Source organism: Stegostoma tigrinum, chromosome 22 (assembly GCF_030684315.1).
Source record: "Stegostoma tigrinum isolate sSteTig4 chromosome 22, sSteTig4.hap1, whole genome shotgun sequence".
NCBI lineage: Eukaryota > Metazoa > Chordata > Chondrichthyes > Orectolobiformes > Stegostomatidae > Stegostoma > Stegostoma tigrinum.
The window spans coordinates 2,720,001-2,737,576 of NC_081375.1; the positions used below are offsets into that span (position 1 = coordinate 2,720,001).

Genomic DNA, 17,576 nt, shown 5'->3' on the forward strand with positions numbered 1-17,576 from the left:
TGCTCCCCTTACACCTCATCTGCTCGCCCCCAACACACCATCTGCTCCCCCCACCCCATCTGCTCCCCTTGCTCCTTTTCAAATAAAAGCCACCAGTTTCAGCCCCTGTTTCTTCCAAAGAAGGGTCACTGGAAACGTTAACTATGATTTTCTCTCAAAAAATTGTATCTCAAAAGACAGGGACTAATTAGGGACAGAGAACATGGCTTTGTGCGTGGGAAATCAAATCTCACTAGTTTGAATTTTTTGAAGTGAATAAAAAGATTGATGGCAGAACAGTGGACATTGCCTATTTGGACTTCAGCAAGGTGCTCAGCAAGGTTCCACATGAGAGACTAGTGAGCAAGGTTTGACCACATGGAATCCAGGAAAAGCGAGCCATTTGAATACAAAATTGGTTTGAAGGTTGGAGACGGGGGGTAGTGGTGAAGGGTTTATGTCTTGGACTGCAGGCTGGTGAGGAGCAGCGTACCGCAGCGATTGGTGCTGGGCCCACTGTCTTTCATCATTTAGGTAAAGGATTTGGAAGTGAGCTGAGGAGGTGTGGTTAGTAACTTTGTGGATGACACCAAAATGGACTGAGAAGAATGTTACATCTGAGTACAATGGGACCTTGATCAGATGGAGTTTAATTTAGATAAACGTGAGGTGTTGTGTTCTGGAAAGGTAAATCAGGGCTGGACTTATACTCTTAATAGTAAGGTCCTGGGGAGTGTTGCTGAACAGAGAGACCTTGGAGTGCAGGTGCATAGTTGCTTGAAAGTAGAGTCGCAGGTGGACAGTTCATCCAAATCATTTACAAAAATCACAAATAGAAGAGGACCCAGCACAGATCCTTGTGGTACACCACTCGTAACTGAGCACCATGTTGAATATTTTCTGTCCACTACCACCCTTTGTCTTCTAAGGGTCAGCCAATTCTGAATCCGATCTGCCACATGTCCCCCTATCCCATGCCTCCTTACCTTCTGCGTGAGCCTACCATGGGGAACCTTATCAAACGCCTTACTTAAATCCATGTATACCACATCCATTGCTCCACCTTCATCCACGTGTTTGGTCACCTCTTCAAAGAATTCAGTAAGGTTTGTGAGGCATGATCTACCCCTCACAAATCCATGCTGACTATCACGAATCAAACTGTGCCTTTCCAGTGATCATAAATCCTGTCTCGCAGAGCCCTTTCCAATAATTTGCCCACCACTGACATAAGTCTAATTGGTCGGTAATTTCTAAGGTTATCCCTGTTCCCTTTCTCGAACAAAGGAATGACATTTGTCTCACTCCAATCTTCCAGCACTATACCCGTGGACAGTGAGGACGAGGAGACCATCGCCAAAGGCCCTGCGATCTCGTCCCTCTAAAGGTTTGAAAAAAGTCCTAACTTTTTCAGTCTCTCCTTGTTGCTGTAGTTTATCATCCTTGGAACCACACTTGCCAATCACTTCTATACTAACATAGAACATAGAACATTACAGCACAGTACAGGCCCTTCAGCCCTCGATGTTGTGCCGACCTGTCACACCAATCTCAAGCCCATCTAACCTACACTATTCCATGTACGTCCATATGCTTATCCACCAATGCATCCGCATCTCTCCGATAGTGCAACGCCCACAGCTTTATGCTATACTCCAGCTGAGCTCGATCAACTTTCTGTTCGAGGCTGAGATAAAATCGGTGCTCACATCGGGGCAGGTTTGATTCTTCGCCAGGTTCGAACTACAAAGAGTTTAACAAAAGTTGCTGAAGTTTCAAAACCTGAAATCATCCTGCAGATAGATAACTGATAGCAATGAAAGTCAGCACTAGCACCCATAAATTCCTCAACCACGACCCCCTCACCGAGAACACACCGACCCCCTCACCGAGAACACACTGACCCCCTCACCGAGAACACACTGAACCTTCCCCCTCACCGAGAACACACCGACCCCCACACCGAGAACACACCGACCCCCTCACCGAGAACACACTGAACCATCCCCCTCACCGAGAACACAGCGACCCCCACACCGAGAACACACTGAACCATCCCCCTCACCGAGAACACACCGACCCCCACAGCGAGAACACACCGACCCCATCACCGAGAACACACCGAACCATCCCCCACACCGAGAACACACCGACCCCCTCACCGAGAACACATCGACCCCCTCACCGAGAACACACCGAACCATCCCCCACACCGAGAACACACCGAACCCCTCACCGAGAACACACTGAACCATCCCCCACACCGAGAACACACCGACCCCCTCACCGAGAACACACCGACCCCCTCACCGAGAACACACTGAACCAACCCCCACACCGAGAACACACCGACCCCCTCACCGAGAACACGCCGACCCCCTCACCGAGAAAACACCGACCCCCTCACCGAGAACACACCGAACCATCCCCCACACCGAGAACACACCGACCCCCTCACCGAGAACACACCGACCCCCTCATCGAGAACACACCGACCCCCTCACAGAGAACACACCGACCCCCTCACCGAGAACACACTGAACCATCCCCCTCACCGAGAACACACCGACCCCCTCACCGAGAACACACCGACCGCCTCACCGAGAACACACTGAACCATCCCCCTCACCAAGAACACACCGACCCCCTCACCGAGAACACACTGAAACATCCCCCACACCGAGAACACACCGACCCCCTCACCGAGAACACACTGAACCATCCCCCACACCGAGAGCACACCGACCCCCTCACCAAGAACACACTGAACCATCCCCCACACCGAGAACACACCGACCCCCTCACCGAGAACACACCGAACCCCTCACCGAGAACACACCGAACCATCCCCCACACCGAGAACACACCGACCCCCTCACCGAGAACACACTGAACCATCCCCCACACCGAGAGCACACCGACCCCCTCACCGAGAACACGCCGACCCCCTCACCGAGAACACACTGAACCATCCCCCTCACCGAGAACACACCGACCCCCACACCGAGAACACACTGAACCATCCCCCTCACCGAGAACACACCGAACCCCACACCGAGAACACACCGACCCCCTCACCGAGAACACACCGAACCATCCCCCACACCGAGAACACACCGACCCCCTCACCGAGAACACACCGACCCCCTCACCGAGAACACACCGAACCATCCCCCACACCGAGAACACACCGACCCCCTCACCGAGAACACACTGAACCATCCCCCACACCGAGAACTCACCGACCCCCTCACCGAGAACACACCGACCCCCACACCGAGAACACACTGAACCATCCCCCACACCGAGAACACACCGACCCCCTCACCGAGAACACACCGACCCCCACACCGAGAACACACCGACCCCCACACCGAGAACACACCGGCCCCCTCACCGAGAACACACCGAACCATCCCCCACACCGAGAACACACCGACCCCCTCACCGAGAACACACCGACCCCCTCACCGAGAACACACCGACCCCCTCACCGAGAACACACCGACCCCCTTACCGAGAACACACCGACCCCCTCACCGAGAACACACTGAACCATCCCCCTCACCGAGAACACACCGACCCCCTCACCGAGAACACACTGAAACATCCCCCACACCGAGAACACACCGACCCCCTCACCGAGAACACACTGAACCATCCCCCACACCGAGAGCACACCGACCCCCTCACCAAGAACACACCGACCCCCTCACCGAGAACACACTGAACCATCCCCCACACCGAGAACACACCGACCCCCTCACCAAGAACACACTGAACCATCCCCCACACCGAGAACACACCGACCCCCTCACCGAGAACACACCGACACCCTCACCGAGAACACACCGAACCATCCCCCACACCGAGAACACACCGACCCCCTCACCGAGAACACTCTGAACCATCCCCCACACCGAGAGCACACCGACCCCCTCACCGAGAACACACCGACGCCCTCACCGAGAACACACTGAAACATCCCCCACACCGAGAGCACACCGACCCCCTCACCGAGAACACACTGAACCATCCCCCTCACCGAGAACACACCGACCCCTTCACCGAGAACACACTGAACCATCCCCCACACGGAGAACACACCGACCCCCTCACCGAGAACATACCGATCCGCTCATCGAGAACACACTGAAACATCCCCCTCACCGAGAACACACCGACCCCCTCACTGAGAACACACTGAACCATCCCCCACACCGAGAACACACCGACCCCCTCACCGAGAACACACTGAACCATCCCCCAGACCGAGAACACACCGATCCCCTCATCGAGAACACACTGAAACATCCCCCTCACCGAGAACACACCGACCCCCTCATCGAGAACACACCGACCCCCTCACCGAGAACACACCGACCCCCTCACCGAGAACACACTGAACCATCCACCACACCGAGAACACACCGACCCCCACACCGAGAACACACCGACCCCCTCACCGAGAACACACTGAACCATCCCCCACACCGAGAACACACCGACCCCCTCACCGAGAACACACTGAACCATCCCCCTCACTGAGAACACACCGACCCCCTCACCGAGAACACACTGAACCATCCCCCACACCGAGAACACACCGACCCCCTCACCGAGAACACACCGATCCCCTCATCGAGAACACACTGAAACATCCCCCTCACCGAGAACACACCGACCCCCTCACCGAGAACACACTGAACCATCCCCCTCACCAAGAACACACCGACCCCCTCACCGAGAACACACTGAACCATCCCCCACACCGAGAACACACCGACCCCCTCACCGAAAACACACCGACCCCCTCACCGAGAACACACCGATCCCCTCATCGAGAACACACTGAAACATCCCCCTCACCGAGAACACACCGACCCCCTCACCGAGAACACACCGACCCCCTCACCGAGAACACACCGATCCCCTCATCGAGAACACACTGAAACATCCCCCTCACAGAGAACACACCGACCCCCTCATCGAGAACACACCGACCCCCTCACCGAGAACACACCGACCCCCTCACCGAGAACACACTGAACCATCCCCCACACCGAGAACACACCGACCCCCTCACCAAGAACACACTGAACCATCCCCCACACCGAGAACACACCGACCCCCTCACCGAGAACACACCGATCCCCTCATCGAGAACACACTGAAACATCCCCCTCACCGAGAACACACCGATCCCCTCACCGAGAACACACCGACCCCCTCACCGAGAACACACCGACCCCCACACCGAGAACACACTGAACCATCCCCCTCACCGAGAACACACCGACCCCCACACCGAGAACACACCGACCCCCTCACCGAGAACACACCGACCCCCTCACCGAGAACACACCGAACCATCCCCCACACCGAGAACACACCGACCCCCTCACCGAGAACACATCGACCCCCTCACCGAGAACACACCGAACCATCCCCCACACCGAGAACACACCGACCCCCTCACCGAGAACACACTGAACCATCCCCCACACCGAGAACACACCGACCCCCTCACCGAGAACACACCGACCCCCTCACCGAGAACACACTGAACCATCCCCCACACCGAGAACACACCGGCCCCCTCACCGAGAACACACCGACCCCCACACCGAGAACACACCGACCCCCACACCGAGAACACACCGACCCCCTCACCGAGAACACACCGAACCATCCCCCACACCGAGAACACACCGACCCCCTCACCGAGAACACACCGACCCCCTCACCGAGAACACACCGACCCCCTCACCGAGAACACACCGAACCATCCCCCACACCGAGAACACACCGACCCCCTCACCGAGAACACACTGAACCATCCCCCACACCGAGAACACACCGACCCCCTCACCGAGAACACACCGACCCCCTCATCGAGAACACACCGACCCCCTCACCGAGAACACACCGACCCCCTCACCGAGAACACACTGAACCATCCCCCTCACCGAGAACACACCGACCCCCTCACCGAGAACACACCGACCCCCTCACCGAGAACACACTGAACCATCCCCCTCACCGAGAACACACCGACCCCCTCACCAAGAACACACTGAACCATCCCCCACACCGAGAGCACACCGACCCCCTCACCAAGAACACACCGACCCCTCACCAAGAACACACTGAACCATCCCCCACACCGAGAGCACACCGACCCCCTCACCAAGAACACACCGACCCCTCACCGAGAACACACTGAACCATCCCCCACACCGAGAACACACCGACCCCCTCACCAAGAACACACTGAACCATCCCCCACACCGAGAACACACCGACCCCCTCACCAAGAACACACTGAACCATCCCCCTCACCGGGAACACACCGACCCCCTCACCGAGAACACACCGAACCCCTCACCGAGAACACACCGAACCATCCCCCACACCGAGAACATACCGACCCCCTCACCGAGAACACACTGAACCATCCCCTACACCGAGAGCACACCGACCCCTTCACCGAGAACACACCGACCCCCTCACCGAGAACACACTGAACCATCCCCCTCACCGAGAACACACCGACCCCCACACCGAGAACACACTGAACCATCCCCCTCACCGAGAACACACCGACCCCCACATCGAGAACACACCGACCCCCTCACCGAGAACACACCGAACCATCCCCCACACCGAGAACACACCGACCCCCTCACCGAGAACACACCGACCCCCTCACCGAGAACACACCGAACCATCCCCCACACCGAGAATACACCGACCCCCTCACCGAGAACACACTGAACCATCCCCCACACCGAGAACACACCGACTCCCTCACCGAGAACACACCGACCCCCTCACCGAGAACACACTGAACCATCCCCCACACCGAGAACACACCGACCCCCTCACCGAGAACACACCGACCCCCAAACCGAGAACACACCGACCCCCTCACCGAGAACACACTGAACCATCCCCCAGACCGAGAACACACCGACCCCCTCACCGAGAACACACTGAACCATCCCCCACACCGAGAACACACCGATCCCCTCATCGAGAACACACTGAAACATCCCCCTCACCGAGAACACACCGACCCCCTCATCGAGAACACACCGACCCCCTCACCGAGAACACACCGACCCCCTCACCGAGAACACACTGAACCATCTCCCACACCGAGAACACACCGACCCCCACACCGAGAACACACCGACCCCCTCACCGAGAACAGACTGAACCATCCCCCACACCAAGAACACACCGACCCCCTCACCGAGAACTCACTGAACCATCCCCCTCACCGAGAACACACCGACCCCCTCACCGAGGACACACTGAACCATCCCCCACACCGAGAACACACCGACCCCCTCACCGAGAACACACCGATCCCCTCATCGAGAACACACTGAAACATCCCCCTCACCGAGAACACACCGACCCCCTCACCGAGAACACACTGAACCATCCCCCTCACCAAGAACACACCGACCCCCTCACCGAGAACACACTGAAAAATCCCCCTCACCGAGAACACACCAACCCCCTCACCGAGAACACACTGACCCCCTCACCGAGAACACACCAACCCCCTCACCGAGAGCACACTGAAACATCCCCCTCACCGAGAACACACCTACCCCCTCACCGAGAAGACACTGAAAAATCCCGCTCACCGAGAACACACTGAAACACCCCCTCACCAGGAACACTCTGAAACCCCCGACAGTCACCAAGAACATACTGAATGCCCCTCCACTAACCGAGAACACAATGAACCCCCTCCTCACCGAGAACACTCTGAAACACCCCCACTGACCGAGAACACACTGAAACGCCACCCACTCACCGAGAACACATTGAACGACCCCCACTCACCAAGAATACATTGAACAACCCCCTCACTGAGAAGACACTGAACGCCCCCCGACTATCCGAGAACAAACTGAAAACCCCCCTCAACGAGAATGAACTGAACGCACCCCCCCGACTCACCGGGAACACACTGAAACAGCCCCCTCACCGAGAACACACCGACCCCCTCACCGAGAACACACTGAACCATCTCCCACACCGAGAACACACCGACCCCCACACCGAGAACACACCGACCCCCTCACCGAGAACAGACTGAACCATCCCCCACACCAAGAACACACCGACCCCCTCACCGAGAACACACTGAATCATCCCCCTCACCGAGAACACACCGACCCCCTCACCGAGAACACACTGAACCATCCCCCACACCGAGAACACACCGACCCCCTCACCGAGAACACACCGATCCCCTCATCGAGAACACACTGAAACATCCCCCTCACCGAGAACACACCGACCCCCTCACCGAGAACACACTGAACCATCCCCCTCACCAAGAACACACTGACCCCCTCACCGAGAACACACTGAAAAATCCCCCTCACCGAGAACACACCAACCCCCTCACCGAGAACACACTGACCCCCTCACCGAGAACACACCAACCCCCTCACCGAGAGCACACTGAAACATCCCCCTCACCGAGAACACACCTACCCCCTCACCGAGAAGACACTGAAAAATCCCGCTCACCGAGAACACACTGAAACACCCCCTCACCAGGAACACTCTGAAACCCCCGACAGTCACCAAGAACATACTGAACGCCCCTCCACTAACCGAGAACACAATGAACCCCCTCCTCACCGAGAACACTCTGAAACACCCCCACTGACCGAGAACACACTGAAACGCCACCCACTCACCGAGAACACATTGAACGACCCCCACTCACCAAGAATACATTGAACAACCCCCTCACTGAGAAGACACTGAACGCCCCCCGACTATCCGAGAACAAACTGAAAACCCCCCTCAACGAGAATGAACTGAACGCACCCCCCCGACTCACCGGGAACACACTGAAACAGCCCCCTCACTGAGAACACACTGAACGCCCTCCCTCACCGAGAACACACTGAAAACCCACCTCACCGAGAACACACTGGAACCACCCCCCACTCACCGAGAACACACTGAAACACCCCTCTCACCGAAAACACACTGAAACAGCCCCCTCACCGAGAACACACTGAACGCCCTCCCTCACCGAGAACACACTGAAAACCCACCTCACCGAGAACACACTGGAACCACCCCCCACTCACCGAGAACACACTGAAACACCCCTCTCACCGAAAACACACTGAAACAGCCCCCTCACCGAGAACACACTGAACGCCCCCCCCTCACCGAGAACACACTGAAACATCCCCGTCACCGAGAACACACTGAAACCGCCCCCTCTCACCAAAAACACACTGAACAGCCCCCTCACCGAGAACACACTGAATCAGCCCCCTCACCGAGAACACCCTTAAACCCCACTCACCAAGAACACACAGAAAGCCCCCCACTCACCGAGAACACACTGAAACAGCCCCCTCACTGAGAACACACTGAACGCCCCCTCACTCACCGAGAACACACTGAACGCCCCCCCTCACCGAGAACACACTGAAACATCCCCGTCACCGAGAACACACTGAAACCGCCCCCTCTCACCGAGAACACACTGAACAGCCCCCTCACCGAGAACATATTGAAACATCCCCCTCACCGAGAGCACACTGAAACCCTCCCTCATCGAGAACACATTGAACGACCCCCCACTCACCGAGAACACACTGAACACCCTCCCACTCACTGAGAACACATTGAACACCCCCCCTCACTGAGAACACACTGAAACACCCCCTCACCGGGAACACTCTGAAACCCCCGACAGTCACCAAGAACATACTGAACGCCCCTCCTCTAACCGAGAACACAATGAACCCCCTCCTCACCGAGAACACTCTGAAATGCCCCCCACTCACCAAGAATACATTGAACGACCCCCTCACTGAGAAGACACTGAACGCCCCCCGACTATCCGAGAACACACTCAAAACCCCCCTCAACGAGAATGAACTGAACGCCCCCCCACCCCCCGCCGACTCACTGGGAACACACTGAAACAGCCCCCTCACCGAGAACACACTGAATGACCCCCCTCACCGAGAACACACTGAAAACCCACCTTACCAAGAACACACTGAAACCACCCCCCACTCACGAGAACACACTGAATGCCCCATCTCACCGAAAAAACATTGAATGCCCCCCCAATCACCGAGAACACACTGAACACCCTCCCACTCACCGAGAACACATTGAACACCCCCCCTCACCGAGAACACACTGCAAACCCCCCTCACCGAGAACACATTGAAACCACCCCCCACTCACCAAGAACACACTGAAACACCCCTCTCACTGAGAACACACTGAAACAGCCCCCTCACCGAGAACACACTGAAAACCCACCTCACCGAGAGCACACTGAAACGCCCCCCCTCACCGAGAACACTCTGAAACCCCCGACACTCACCAAGATCATACTGAACGCCCCTCCACTAACCGAGAACACAATGAAAGCCACCCTCACTGAGAACACTCTGAAACAGCCCCCTCACCGAGATCACACTGAAATGCACCCCCCTCACCGAGAACACACTGAACAGCCCCCTCACCGAGAACATATTGAAACATCCCCCTCACCGAGAGCACACTGAAACCCTCCCTCTTCGAGAACACATTGAACGACCCCCCACTCACCGAGAACACACTGAATGCCCTCCCACTCACTGAGAACACATTGAACACCCCCCCTCACTGAGAACACACTGAAACACCCCCTCACCGGGAACACTCTGAAACCCCCGACAGTCACCAAGAACATACTGAACGCCCCTCCTCTAACCGAGAACACAATGAACCCCCTCCTCACCGAGAACACTCTGAAACGCCCCCCACTCACCAAGAATACATTGAACGACCCCCTCACTGAGAAGACACTGAACGCCCCCCGACTATCCGAGGACACACTCAAAACCCCCCTCAACGAGAATGAACTGAACGCCCCCCCCCCGCCGACTCACTGGGAACACACTGAAACAGCCCCCTCACCGAGAACACACTGAATGACCCCCCTCACCGAGAACACACTGAAAACCCACCTTACCAAGAACACACTGAAACCACCCCCCACTCACGAGAACACACTGAATGCCCCATCTCACCGAAAAAACATTGAATGCCCCCCCAATCACCGAGAACACACTGAACACCCTCCCACTCACCGAGTACACATTGAACACCCCCCCTCACCGAGAACACACTGCAAACCCCCCTCACCGAGAACACATTGAAACCACCCCCCACTCACCAAGAACACACTGAAACACCCCTCTCACTGAGAACACACTGAAACAGCCCCCTCACCGAGAACACACTGAAAACCCACCTCACCGAGAGCACACTGAAACGCCCCCCCTCACCGAGAACACTCTGAAACCCCCGACACTCACCAAGAACATACTGAACGCCCCTCCACTAACCGAGAACACAATGAAAGCCACCCTCACTGAGAACACTCTGAAACAGCCCACTCACCGAGATCACACTGAAATGCACCCCCCTCACCGAGAACACACTGAAACAGCCCCCTCACTGAGAACACACTGAACGACCCCCTCACTGAGAAGACATGAACGTCCCCCCACTATCCGAGAAAACTCTGAAACACCCCCACTCACCGAGAATGAACTGAACGCCCCCCCACTCACCGGGAACACACTGAAATCTCCTCTTACTGAGGACACACTGAAACCCCCCCAATCAGCGAGAACACACTGAACACACTCCCACTCACCGAGAACACATTGAACAACCCCCCTCACCAAGAACACCCTGAAACAGACCCCTCACCGAGAACACACTGAACGACCCCCCTCACCAAGAACACACTGAAAACCCCCCTCACCGAGAACACACTGAAATCTCCTCTTACCAAGAACACACTGAAACGCACCCAATCACCGAGAACACGCTGAACGCCCTCGCACTCACCGAGAACACATTGAACGACCCCCCTCACCGAGAACACATTGAACAACCTCCCACTCACCGAGAACACACTGAAACCCCCAACTCACCGAAAACACACTGAAACCCCCCCACTCACCGAGAACACACTGAAACCGCCCCTCACGGAGAACACACTGAAACCCCCTCTCACTGAGAACACACTGAAACCCCCCCAATCACTGAGAACACACTGAACGCCCTCCCACTCAACGAGAACACATTGAACGACCCCCCCCACCGAGAACACACTGAAACCCCCCCTCACCGAGAACACATTGAACGACCCCCCGACACCGAGAACACACTGAACGCCCTCGCACTCACCGAGAACACACTGAACAACCCCCCCCTCACAGAGATCACACTGAACGCCCTCCCACTCACCGAGAACACATTGAACACCCCCCCTCACTGAGAACACACTGAAACACCCCCTCACCAGGAACACTCTGAAACCCCCGACAGTCACCAAGAACATACTGAACACCCCTCCACTAACCGAGAACACAATGAACCCCCTCCTCACCAAGAACACTCTGAAACACCTCCACTCACCAAGAATACATTGAACGACCCCCTCACTGAGAAGACACTGAACGCCCCCCGACTATCCGAGAACACACTGAAAACCCCCCTCAACAAGAATGAACTGAATGCCCCCCCTCACCGAGAACACACTGAAACACCCCCACTCACCAAGAACACACTGAATGCCACCACTGAGAACACACTGAAATCCCCCCCTCACCGAGAACACACTGACAACCCCCCACTGAGAACACACTGAAACTCACCCTCACCGAGAACACACTGACACCCCCCAATCACCGAGAACACATTGAACAACCCCCCACTCACCGAGAACACACTGAAACCACCCCCTCACCGAGAACACACTGAACGCCCCCCCTCACCGAGACCACACTGAAACGCCCTCCCACTCACCGAGAACACACTGAATGCCCCCCTCACTGAGAACACACTGAAAGCCCCCCACTCACCGAGAACACACTGAAACCGCCCCCACCGAGAACACACTGAAACCACCCCCACCAAGAACACACTGAAACCTCCCCACTCACCGAGAACACACTGAAACGCCCCCCACTCACCGAGAACATACTGAACGCCCTCGCACTCACCAAGAACACACTGAACGACCCCCCTCGCCGAGAACACACTGAAGCCCACCCACTCACTGAGAACACACTGAACGCCCCCACCGAGAACACGCTGAACCCCTCCCTCACCAAGAACACACTGAAACCGCCCCCTCACCAAGAACACACTGAAACGCCCTCCCACGCACCGAGAACACACTGAAACACCCTCCCACTCACCGAGAACACACTGAATGCCCCCCTCACTGAGAACACACTGAAAGCCCCCCACTCACCGAGAACACACTGAAACCGCCCCCACCGAGAACACACTGAAACCACCCCCACCAAGAACACACTGAAACCTCCCCACTCACCGAGAACACACTGAAACGCCCCCCACTCACCGAGAACATACTGAACGCCCTCGCACTCACCAAGAACACACTGAACGACCCCCCTCGCCGAGAACACACTGAAGCCCACCCACTCACTGAGAACACACTGAACGCCCCCACCGAGAACACGCTGAACCCCTCCCTCACCAAGAACACACTGAAACCGCCCCCTCACCAAGAACACACTGAAACGCCCTCCCACGCACCGAGAACACACTGAAGCACCCTCCCACGCACCGAGAACACACTGAATGCCCCCCCCACTCACCAAGAACACACTGAAACCGCCCCTTCACCAAGAACACACTGAACGCCCCCCTCACCGAGAACACACTGAACGCCCCCCCCGTCACCGAGAACACACTGAAAGTCCCCCACTCACCGAGAACACACTGAAACCGCCCCCACCAAGAGCACACTGAAACAGCCCCCTCACCGAGAACACACTGAACGCCCCCCACTCACCAAGAACAAACTGAAATCCCCCCACTCACTGAGAACACACTGAACGCCCCCAGCGAGAACACACTGAACCCCTCCCTCACCGAGAACACACTGAAACTGCCTCCACTGAGAACACACTGAAACAGCCCCCACCGAGAACACACTGAAATGCCCCCCACTCACCGAGAACACACTGAAACACCCCCCACTCACCAAGAACACACACAGGGTGGATAGGAAGAGCCTTTTTCCGAGGACTGTGATGGCGAGCACGAGGGGGCATAGCTTTAAATTGAGGGGTGAAAGATATAGGACAGATGTCAGAGGTAGTTTCATTACTCAGAGAGTAGTAAGGGAATGGAATGCTTTGCCTGCAACGATAGTAGATTTGCCAACTTTAGGTACATTTAAGTCATCATTGGACATGCATATGGATGTACATGGAATAGTGTAGGTTAGATGGGCTTCAGATCGGTATGACAGGTCGGCACAACATCGAGGGCCGAAAGGCCTGTATGGTGCTGTAATGTTCTATGTTCTAACACACTGAATGACTCATCCTCACCGAGAACACACTGAACGCCCCCCACTCACCGAGAACACACTGTATGTCCCCCCCCTCACCGAGAACACATTGAACGGACCCCCACTCACCGAGAACACACTAAACGTCCCCCCACTCACCGAGAACACACTGAAACAGCCCCTTCACCGAGAACACACTGAACGACACCCCTTACCGAGAACACACTGAAACACCACCCTCACCAAGAACACACTGAAACCCCCCCTCACCAAGAACACATTGAACGGCCCCCCACTGACCGAGAACACACTGAACGCACCCCCCGTCACTGAGAACACTTTGAAACATCCCCCTCACCGAGAACACACTGACACCCCCCACTCACCGAGAACACACTGAAACACGCCCTCACCGAGAACACATTGAAACATCCCCCTCACAAGAATACACTGAATGCCCCCCCTCACCGAGAACACACTGAATGCTCCCCCTCACCGAGAACACATTGAAACATCCCCCTCACCGAGAGCACACTGAACACCCCCCCCGCCCACCAAGAACACACTGAAACGCGCCCCACTCACCAAGAACCCACTGAACGCTCCCCCTCACCGAGAACACATTGAAACATCCCCCTCAATGAGAACACACTGAAACACACTCCTCACCGAGAACACAATGAACGACCCCCCTCACCGAGAATACATTGAATGACCCCCCCAACCGAGAACACACTGAACGAACCTCCACTCACCGAGAACACACAGAAACCCCCCCTCACCGAGAACACATTGAACGACCCCCACTCACCGAGAGCACAATGAACACCCCCCCTCACCAAGAAGACAGTGAGCCCCCACCAAGAATACACTGATAGCCCCTCACCGGGGCGCACTGACCTCCCCCTTCCCCTCACCAGGGACACACTGACACATGCCCTCCCCTCAGTAGAGACACACTGAAACCCCCCCCCTCACTAGAGACACACTGAAACCCCCTCACTAGAGACACACTGACCCCCCTCCCTCACTAGAGACACACTGACCCCCCCACTAGAGACACACTGACCCCCCCCTCACTAGAGACACACTGAAACCCCCTCACTAGAGACACACTGAACACCCCCTCACTAGAGACACACTGAAACCCCCCCTCACTAGAGACACACTGACCCCCCCTCACTAGAGACACACTGAACCCCCCCTCACTAGAGACACACTGCCCCCCTCCCTCACTAGAGACACACTGACCCCCCCACTAGAGACACACTGACCCCCCCTCACTAGAGACACACTGAAACCCCCTCACTAGAGACACACTGAACACCCCCTCACTAGAGACACACTGACCCCCCTCCCTCACTAGAGACACACTGACCCCCTCCCTCACTAGAGACACACTGACCCCCCCCACTAGAGACACACTGACCCCCCCTCACTAGAGACACACTGAAACCCCCCCTCACTAGAGACACACTGACCCCCCTCCCTCACTAGAGACACACTGACCCCCCCTCACTAGAGACACACTGGCCCCCCACACTACAGACACACTGACCCCCCCTCACTAGAGACACACTGAAACCCCCCCTCACTAGAGACACACTGACCCCCCTCCCACACTAGAGACACACTGACCCCCCCTCACTAGAGACACACTGACCCCCCCTCACTAGAGACACACTGAAACCCTCCCTCACTAGAGACACACTGACCCCCCTCCCTCACTAAAAACTAGCCAAAAACATGGGAGGCTGGTGCTCCCCTGGCTGTGGCCACCTGAAGCCTGTGTTTTTCTCGTCTCTATCTCTGTTCCCCCAGCCAGTTCCCTGCTGAACGTTTGCAGAATAGAGCTGTGGCTCATTCACTCTTCACTGTATTGAATCGAGACATTGCAGCGTAGTTATTAACTCACACAAATTCGTGAAACCAGAACAAACTGAGGCAGGCTGAGCAATGACTAACTGAGCAGAGCTTGGACAGTATCATACTTGGTCTAAGGCAAACTTCAGATCCTGAATTGGAGCAGGTGTGTTTCTCTGCCGACTTACCTCGAAAACAAATGCAAAGATAAAGGGAAATTCGAGCAGGAAGTTTGCTACACCCAAAATATTCTTCCGGTAGTTTGCGGCCAAATCACCACTTCGTGCTTACCTCCCAACAAACATGCAACTCCTCACTCACACCCAGTGACAATCCATTAACTCCACAGAGCTCCCGGTCACAGCTAACATGCCACAAACCAATCTCACTCAACAACTACACCTCAACACCTAACATTCAATCACACTTCACTGTCTCTACATGCTACATCATTACTCAGCACCTACTCTGAAATAATTACACGGAGTTAAGGAAAACTAGATTTGTTAAGAGCAAATTGTGCTTAATTTATTTGATTGAGGTTTTTGCCAAGGTGAGAGGGAGAGTTTTTGAGAGTAATATGTGGTTAATTTTGTGTAAGTGGATTTGATAACGTGGCACAAAACAAGCTGAATGTATGGAATATTGCACTCAGGGACAATATGGATAAAACATGGGGATGACATGGTATGTGGTTATTCTGTGGGAGGTTACAGCAGAGTTCCTCAGACATCAGTATTATATCCTCCACTTTTCCGGATATCTGTTAATAGCCGAGAGTGGGTGAGCAGGACAACATTTCAAAACTTAAACAAGTGACAGATGAACGGCCAAATGGCCTTTTTCAGTGCTGTAATGGTTCGATGTTTCTCTGTATAATCTACACAGCTACATATCTCTCTCCAAATGCAGAAGCAACAATTTGAGAACAAAAATTACAGCATCAACCTACCAAAACTGACTTCTTATTTTCTGCCCTTTAATCTTGTGATCTCACTCACCTTTCTGCTCAACTGGATGTTAGAGACTTAAATTACTCTTTTCCAAGAAAGAAAAAAGCAGTGAATTTTCCCAGACCTGGATCAGTATTTACTTGCATATTAACGGTGCCAAATCATTTGATAATTACTTTGTGAGATCTGGCTGAACGCTAAATGGCTGCGGCATTTAACTGGAGAACAGGTCCTGCCCTCCTTATGTAATATATTGACAGTACACATTTGTTCATGGATGATACTTTTGTAATCACTTCCTCTTCAATCCTGAGTCACATAATTTTCCAGATGTTTCCCTCCCTCAGCAAATGCAACAAATTCTCTCAGCTCCCTCA

General features: G+C 55.3%; 1 protein-coding gene across 6 annotated transcripts in view; it reads right to left on the minus strand.

Moving 5' to 3' along the window:
* Window positions 1-17,339, minus strand: part of LOC125463856 (inactive rhomboid protein 2-like) — a 120,031-nt gene extending 102,692 nt beyond the window's left edge. For 3 of the 6 annotated variants that reach the window (XM_059653864.1, XM_059653865.1, XM_059653860.1), the window contains exon 1: window positions 16,299-16,409. The gene's annotated coding sequence lies outside the window, so the exon portion shown is untranslated. Of the gene's footprint in view, window positions 1-16,162; window positions 16,258-16,298; window positions 16,410-16,434; window positions 16,484-17,247 lie in introns of those variants that run through there. The other 3 variants (XM_059653861.1, XM_059653862.1, XM_059653863.1) reach the window with 3 other exon arrangements.
* Window positions 17,340-17,576: the final 237 nt, after the last annotated feature.